The following is a 9649-nucleotide window of genomic DNA, read 5'->3' as shown; positions in this document are numbered from 1 at the left end:
AAGCTCCTTTAAGTGAAGAGGACGAAGAGGAGGAGCCTCTTCTCGATGCACGGGCGCGCAGAGCTGCCAAAAGGCAGCAGTGGCTCCTCAGGAGGACATCTCCTCTCCTTGAGAGTAAGGCTTGGGCCTAATTGGCTACTCCCTTAGCCTATTTAAGGAGGAACGCCGACTGAAGCAATTTTGTATGGAACAATTTTAGTTCACTCTCCTTCGTGTCTGGATTCTCTGTAAATTGCTTCTGGGCTTTCTGCCAACAATAGTAAGATTGTGATTATTTTATCTTTGGTTTCTTGTAGGCTGTTAAGAAAGTTTATTAACAGTCTTTGTTTGAAAAAGACTGAGTTATTTTTCGGCGTTTGCAGGGAAACAGAAGCTCACAAAAGAAACACCTCGGAGCTGGAGTGATGGTGCACATGCCAGTAGAGAAGGCTCTGCGTGCCATAGGTTTGCCATCATGGATATAGTCAGTCTTCATCTTACTATATCTTCTCCATAGACTTATGGAAATGCCCTCTCTTCCTTTAACCAACAAACATTATTTATAATTTTCCAAGGAGCTTTCAAACCAGTGGAAAGTTTTTTCAAGATTGAGGAGAAAGATGAAGCCAACCAGAGCGGTAAAATGGTTTCTACACAACCACTATTCTCAGTGATTATTTCATAACAAAAAATTGACCTTATTCAAATATTAATGTGAAACTATATTTTGGTGTAGATTTCTATGGGCAAAGAATCTAAATGTAAACTTAGCTCATGTGAAATTGTTCATTTGTAAAACAAAAATATGTAAGATTTATTCTATTCACAGCATAGTTGCTGTGGTTTGAATAATATAGCTGAAGCTATAAAATGGCAACAATCCATTAATACAAATTCCATAAAAATAATGATACACCATAAATTATTTTTCAACATCATAAAAACTTTAAAACATATAAAAATGTTGTTTTAGATATTACAATTATCCCCTGGAGGATTAAAATTACTGCTAGTTATTTTAGTGCTTGTTTAATCTTACTGAAGTATATATGTCATTTTTTGTTATGTAATTACTAGAACCAAAGTATTCTGAATAGCACTAACAGGTTGAATCATACATAGAAATTAGTTAAGGGTATTTCAGTACCAAACTAATTCAGTTATTTCTATACACCAGGGGTTCCCAAACTTGGCAGCTTTAAGACTTGTGGACTTCAACTCCCAAAATTCTCCAGCCAGCATAGCATAGCTGGCTGGAGAATTCTGGGACTTGAAGTCCACAAGTCTTAAAGCTGCCAAGTTTGAAGACTTCTGATTTAATTTAATTTAATTTAATTTAATTTAATTTAATTTAATTTAATTTAATTTAATTTAATTTAATTTAATTTAATTTATTCAATTTATATGCCGCCCCTCTCCGAAGACTCAGGGTGGCTCACAATACATTTTAAAAATCATTATAAAAAAACATTAAAAAATTAAAAACATTAAAAACATTAAAAACTCATTCACGCCATTCATGGCCGGATCTTGCCAGATCACAAGAGTGAGATCAACGGCTCCAGGCCTGCCGGAAAAGCCAGGTCTTCACCGCTTTTCGGAAGGCCAATAGGGTGGGGATGGTCCGGATCTCAGGAGGTGACTGATTTCAGAGAGTTGGAGAAGGCCCTCCCCCACGGGCCTGCCAGCCAGCATTGTTTAGCTGACGGGCCCTGGAGAAGACCAACTCTGTGGGATCTTACCGGTCACTAGGAGCTATGTGGCAGAAGGTGGTCTCGAAGATAACCTGGCCCTGAGCCATGTAGGGCTTTAAAGGTAATAACCAACACCTTGAATTGTGACTGGAGACCAATAGGGAGCCAGTGCAGCTCGCAGAGAATTGGTGTAATGTGGGTGTATCTAGGTGCACCCACAACAGCTCACGCAGCTGCGTTCTGGACCAACTGTAGTCTCCGAACACTTTTCAAGGGTAGCCCCAAGTAGAGCTGTAGACTATGGAAGATGATATTCACCTCTTGGGAAAAATGCTTGGCAAGGAGAAAGAATTTTTTGCAATTACTGTACATCCCTCTAGTCTTTAGCTTGGTGTGTCTTTCTTTCTTGATGGATATTGGGAATATACTTGTTTAAAAAGTATTCAGCAGCTTAAAGTGCCATAGTGTTGTTTATCAGATATTAAAAAAAAATAGTCAAAATATTTATATAATGAATGTCTTTGAAAAATTAGAGAAGCAATCTTATATAACCATGGTTGGAGAGAACATGAGTAGAACATACTTAAACAACAAATAGTTCAGATAAGCACAATTTTCCTGTTCCCAAATTTTATAACTGGCTGCATTAAAAAGGCCTAGGAACATGGGAAGTAACGTGATTCTTGGCATCACATATGTAACTCAACATTTGTGTAACACCAAAATATACATCTATCTAAACTTCTATAGATTCACTAATGCATGAAGAAAATTGGCTTTTAAATTGTGTTTTAAATGTTTTTTAGATAAATTGGATGTTTTTTAATTTGTTTTTTGAGCCTAAATTATTTAATCTGTTTTTATTAGTTTTTTAACTTTTGTATGTCTCTGTATTTTATTTTGGCTGTTCACCGCCCTGAGTCCTTCGGGAGTAGGGCAGTATACAAATATGATAAATAAAAGCTCCTTTTTGCATTTCCCCCTCCAATTAATTAAAGAAAACTGATGTAATTTTAATTATTTATAAAATTTATAGGCCACTCATCTTACCTCAAGGTAACTCTGTCAAGCTTAATTGCAAGTTGTAATTTCATATCCCATCTATTCACTAACTTACAAGTCTGACATACCTAGTTCTTCCTTCTAAAAATACAAGAGAATACTGTATGTCCAATGTCTCTGGTTTGTGCTTCATGGCTGTCTTTAGAAGAGCACTTGACGGCCGTGACCGGGAGGATTTTTCATCAGGTTCGCCTGATTCGCCAGTTGCGTCCCTTTCTGGATCGGGATTTGTTACACACGGTCACTCATGCCCTTGTCACCTCCCACCTGGACTATTGCAACGCTCTCTACATGGGGCTCCCCTTGAGGAGCACCCGGAGGCTCCAACTGGCGCAGAGTGCGGCCGCGCGGGTGGTAATGGGAGCGACATGGTGTTCCCATGTAACACCTCTCCTGTGTGAGCTGCACTGGCTCCCGGTGGTCTTCCGGGTGCGCTCCAAGGTTTTGGTTACCACCTTTAAAGCGCTCCATGGCTTAGGACCTGGGTACTTGCGGGACCGCCTACTACCACCAATAGCCTCCCACCGGCCGGTACGCTCCCATAGAGAGGGGCTCCTCCGGGTGCCGTCGGCCAAACAATGTTGACTGGTGGCCCCCAGGGGGAGAGCCTTCTCTGTGGGGGCACCTACTATCTGGAATGAGCTCCCCCCAGAGATACGGAGGATCCCGGATCTGCGCACCTTCCGCCGCGCTTTAAAGACCTTATTATTTCATCAGGCGGGCCTGGCCTAATTTTCTCCCTCTTTCATAAAAGATTTTTAATTTTTAAATATCTTTTAGTATTTTATACATTCAATTTTAAAATTGGTTTTAAATAGTTCGGGGTTTTAAATTTGTCGGAGCCAAAATTATTTAATTTGATTTTATTCTACTTTTAAATTTTATATGGATGTGTTTTATTGTTTGGCTGTGCACTGCCCTGAGTCCTTCGGGAGTAGGGCGGTATAGAAATCAAATAAAATAAAATAAATAAATAAATTAAATAAATAGGAAAGCATTTAGTATTAGCAGTTTTATATTTTTTTGCAGTTTCCACCATTCGCTATTCCCTATTACCATGTTGTTTCAGAGTTCTGCAAAATATAGCTTCTTAAATAATGAAGAATAATTTGCAGTATTGTAGGCTTTGAACTAGCTGAGGGCTTATTCGTGTTTTTAGCAGTTGGAAGAAAAGCTGCATTTAATGTCGATGGGGATCTTTCTTATACTTTTTATAGCAAGTATGCTTGGCTGATAAAGGGATAGAGACCTCTAATCTTCTGCATTCTAGGGGACCCTCTGGCCTTGTACCCCTTCTTCACTTTCTTCTATTTATATCTGTGCATTTTAGAGAAGCCGATGGATGCATAATACTGATATTAAAGGTATGTTATTCTGTGTATAATTGTAGTGCATTTCATTGAATCATAAATAATAATTAGATGTAGCATCTTTTGAAATTAGACTACTTGCTTCAGTGTCAGACATCATGATTTAATTCCTAATTTTCAAAATAAATGTTTGCTATTATGTGACTGAAATGTATTATGCCTGAAGGAACCTGAGGACATTTTAGAAATTAAGATGATTCATTTTAAGTGTTTTATTCTAGTGAGCAAAATTTTAATCAGTCAGTTTTCTAATCCCAGCTCAGTTACTGGCACACTCTGTAAAGTTGGCAAGGACATTTTATCTGCTCTGACTGCAGCTTCTGCAGCTAAAAAGTCATTAAGGAGGACCCCATAGTTGATATTTCAGTTTATGTGCTTTGAGAATATTATAACGAAATAGGAGAAGCTATAAATTTTGGAAATTGATTCTCTTGTAGGTTTCTGTGTGGCAATCTCCAGTATTAAGTATTTTATTATAATGAATTATGACTTGCAAAAGTATTAGTTACAAAACAAATGTCTTCATTTATAAATCTCTTGAGTCTTGACCCTGTTTGCTGGGTCATTTGAAAATCTCTTCATAGAATTTAGCTTTCCCTTAAAACATGGGTGTCAAACTTGGGGTGTCACTTTGCTGCCATGTGACGTTTCATGACATTTTCCCCCTTCGCAGAACTGGGGTGGGCGTGGCCTGTACGTGAAGCATCTGGCCCATGGGTCGCTAGTTTGACTTAAAACTTCAAGTTTCCAAAAAAAGTAATTGTATTTTTTGCATATGGTAAGAAGTCAGTGAATCAATTCAATGCAATTTGTCTTAATGATACTGAATACTGTGTTCACAATGTTCAGTTTGTAAATTCAGTGAATTGCTGCAAAAAATAAAGTACTTGATATCTGAATAGCTTCTTTAATTAATAGGGGCAAAAAAATGCAACAAGGAATTTTTCTGTCCCAACCAGAGATATATATTCAGTGTTACACAAATGTTGGTTTGAATAACATATATGATGCCAAGCAGAGAAAAAACACACTGATGCTTGCAATATTTCTTTCTTTTCATTCAATTTGATGGGGAAATATGGAAAGGAGTATCTCTTCCAAAGATTAAGAATATTGTGTGGGGTATGGATTTTTCTACTTACCTTAGTTATGTGATAGCCAAGATAGGATGTTTCAATTTACAATAGTTCTTTCAGTGGCTACATTCATTAGAAAGTTAGTCAAATTTTGCATAATAAAATGTAGTGTTCTACCTTGATTAAAGGTTAAAAGTTTCCCAGCCCAGTCATGTGTGACTCTAGGGCACAACACTCATCTCCATTTCTTGGCTGAGGAAGCTAGTATTGTCCGAAAACATTTTCTGCAGTCATGTGGCCTGCATGGCTATACAACAAAGGCACATGGAACACTGTTTCCTTCTGACTGAAGTGGTTCCTATTAATCTACTTGCATTTGCATGCTTTCAAATTGCTAAATGGGCAGCAGCTAGGGCAGGAATGGGAGCTCACCTCATTGCACAAAGCTTGGGTCTCAAACCCGAGCTGTCAGTTTTCCAACTGGCAAGGTCAGCATCTTTAACGATTGAACCATCATGTTCCTTCTAGCTTGATAAATACAATGCAATTTACTCCAATTTTCTGAACTTTAAAACAGTTCACGATTTTAGACCTGGAAGGCAGTTGTGTATTTGAATCAGGGGTAAAATGCTCCAGGTTTGGACTGGATCGCCTGATCCAGTAGCGATGGTGGTGAGTGGTTCGGAGAACCGGTAGCAAAAAACCCTGCGTGCCCCCCCTGTGCCCAGCTGAGCTGCGCGATCATCAGAGGCTGTTTTTTTTACTTTTAAAAGCATTTTTTCTACAACCTCTTTGGCCGAAAAAATGCTTTTAAAAGTAAAATAAAAAGCCTCTGATGATCACGCGGCTCAGCTGGGATCATCAGAGGCTTTTAAAAACATTTTTTTCTGCAACCTCTTCGGCCGAAGAAGTTGTAGAAAAAAAAATGCCTTTAAAAGCCTCTGGCGATCCCAGCTGAATTGCCTGATCGTCATGGGCTTCTAAAAGCATCTTTTCTGCAACCTCTTAAGGTTGTAGAAAAAAATGCTTTTAAAAGTAAAAAAAAAAAAAGTTGGCCACGCCCACCTAGTCACATTACCCCCTACCAAGCCACACCCATAGAACCAGTAGTAACAAATTTTACATTTCACCACTGATTTGAATATTGTTTGGGTATGCATGCATATGGTCTATTGTGGAACATAATTATAGCACTTACGGAATATAATAAACATTGTTCTTGTGTTTTCTTTTTATCATATTAGCAATTTACTATCTGCAAACAAGTTGGTAATATGTTTATAGTAGCTTAATATAATTTTCAGCAAAGAGGAGCGTTTTCTTAAATATATATTTTTGTACTTGTTCAAAGCTTAATAACTGTATGCTAAGTAATGTATTGTGGGCCTCAATACAATAAAATTGTAAAGTTTGTCAACTAAAGTTTTTAGAAGTGAACTCTGGATTCTATTATGTAGATATCACTAGTTAAGGTTTAGGGTTTGGGTTTTCATTGGTTCTGAAGTTAATATCCAATAGCCAGTGAAGAAACTGAAACTGAAGAGAGGTTGGATATTTCAGCAAAACAACAATCTGAAACATACTTCCAAATCAACCATGAAGTTATTATGCAGGGGAAAAAAAAGGTAAATGTTTTGGAACGGCCTTAACAGCCTCCAGATTTGGATATTGTTAAAAATCTATTATTATATTTTATATTACAGACATGCCCTGTACTAGAGGAAAAGTAAAAATATTTCTGAGCTGGGAAAGCTATACAAAGAAGAGTGAAAAAATAGGAAAAAAACAAGAACAGAAAGTTTCTTAGCTAGCTACAAGAAATATTTGGAAACTGTTTTTCTGTCAAGAGATGTTAAAAGGACTGGCTGAAAATATTCAAACTTCTGATTGAAAATATTCAAATTTCTGTACCTGCATATTCACTATTTGCTTATTTCAAATTTGTAAATAACTCCACATGAATAGTAAGTGTGCATTCAAATGATCAGAAAGATGCATATTTAGCTTTCTATTATGTAATGTTTAGGTCAACATCTGATCCATGAAACCCTTCAGTTTCACCAGGGATGCCTGAACACTTGCATACATCTGTATATTATGACATGATCCAATGGTGGACAGACTTCCAGCTTGTTAGAACTTGTTTTTCATCAAAATGTCATCAATATGTAATAGATTAGGAGCGTGGAACTATGGCTCCTTTCTGACCTGTGGACTTCAATTCCCAGAATTCCTGATCCAGCCATGTTGGCTCAGGAATTCTGGGAGTTGATGCCCACAAGTCAGAAAGGGGCCGCAGTTGCCCACTCCTGTAGTAGTTAAAAACTTGTAAATGAATTCTGAGTCTATGAATTCCTTTTATTATCCAAATTTAATATACTTTGCTTTGTAGGCAGAAATCTGTACAAGGGATTCATTTTGCTACTGCTATTGTAAAATATTAGTCAAATATAAATCTATATTGCTTACTATTCAAAGATCTATTTTGTATCTATCCTAGTAATGGGAAGAAGTAGAGTAAAGATTGTATGCTTAGGTTTTATCCTCCAGAAATAGTCTATCTTTGCATAATAGATCAAAATATTTAATTAGCTCAACATAACCTCTCATTTAGCTCTAATTTTCTAAAGGAAAGACAATTTACAAGGCAATCTAGAGTGTCGCTAGTTGCATTTTTAAAAATAAACTGCTCATGGTCAAAATTCCTTTTGAAAAATATTTCTATCAGCCTGTTTCCGAGCTGCCATTGCTTACATTCTTTCAAATAGAACTAAGGTTCTCATTTTATTGTTGTTCTGATGATGTCACAGAATCCTGGCCATGGAACAAAGGGACGAACAAGAACAGTATCAAATTGTGTGAATGTAGTACTGGCATTTGGCAAATGACTTCAGGTATATGTGATATTATACCAAAGTGCTCAATATGACCCCCAAGGATCAATGTGAGTGTCCATTATTGTGTTGTTGTGTTTATTATTTTTCATAGTACTATTTATTAAAGTAATACCAGTATTTTTAATTTAGTCTGCTGTTGTCGATGAAGAATCTGAAGTTCATGAAGGTGTCAATGAGATGAAGAGTTTGGGAATCCTGATGTAGAGTTTATCTTTAATGTGTTATTTTTGGACTCCAAAATTCCCATCTTCATTAATGTGAAGTTAAAATGAGTTGGATTGTATGAAAATTAGTGGATGCTAATTGTACTCCGAAAGAGTGTTCAAACTGGAGTGAAATATTAAGTCACACGAGTAATTCATTTTGTTAATAACTTTGATAAAGAGATGAAAAGAATAGTTATCATATTTTTAGATGAATAAAACAGAATGGCTAACACTTCTGAATAGAGAAAACCTCAAATTTTTATTTATTTATTTATGTAAAAGTATAAATAACTTGTCCTAACCTACAGTATATAGACTTATTTTAATTACATAAATGGGATCATTATTATTTTTAACACAAAGTAATACAGAGTTATGAACTTAATGAACAGAAATAAAACAAAACTTATAGGATGGGAAAATACCTAGTTTGATTATAGTCTTATGGAGGAATAGTACTTATATCAGCACTGAGTATAGCTGGGAAAATGGTAATAGAGCACAGAGCATGAACAATGCCAAAAAAAGATGGTATTTGGTTATTTCAGCTGTAATTATTTTAGGTATATAGAAGTATTAGAACAGAGATGAAAAGTAGGGCACTAGGTTATCTGTCTCCTATTATGTACCATTAAAGAAGTAATTTGATGGGTGAAATATTCAACATTTAAAAGACATAGGCCACTCTTTTAAAGATAACAAAGTCCATATTTTGGACAGAGAGGATTGCTGGTTTGAAAGAGTAGTTAAAGAGGCCATCTATGTCAAAATTGAACAGCCCTCTCTCAACAGAGGGAGAGTGATACGACATCATCTATCTCCAATCTACAACACAGTCCTTTCAACAGTTCCAAGAAGGCTCCGCACCAATTTGTACCATTCTGGTGACCCTGATGACACAGATAAACCTCCAGGTGACCTTAATGACCAGCTAAAAGAATGCAAATGTCCAGTTATTTGCAAGGAGTATGAATCCTTCTATTCCACACCATCCAGTCAGAGCTGAAGAAGCTTCTTGGATGAGAAGCGAAATGTCTTCAAAGAAAAACCAGAAAGTCCAGTTTCCTCTTGGGGGGAAAAAAAGCATCTTTGGGACAAGCATGAGGTTTATTTTGCTACCTGAATTGGGAGCATGCTTGCTTGATCTGATCTGAATACATGGATTTGAGTACACACTAAACTGGAAGTTTGATTACAAGAATTTTCCAACTATGTTCAGTTCAACTGGTATGCAGGTAGTTCTCAATTTATGACTATTCATTAGAAGTTACAGTGGTCTCGTACTTATGACTAGTCCTACCAATTTACAACCATTGCACCATATCCGTGGTAACGTGGTTGCACTTGACAACCAGGTTACATTTA

The sequence above is a fragment of the Pituophis catenifer genome, unplaced genomic scaffold (genome assembly GCF_029215685.1).
Source record: "Pituophis catenifer annectens isolate HBS135680 unplaced genomic scaffold, rPitCat1.0.hap2 SCAF_8, whole genome shotgun sequence".
NCBI lineage: Eukaryota > Metazoa > Chordata > Lepidosauria > Squamata > Colubridae > Pituophis > Pituophis catenifer.
The sequence above is the reverse complement of the archived record's forward strand: the minus strand, read 5'-3'. Positions refer to the sequence as shown.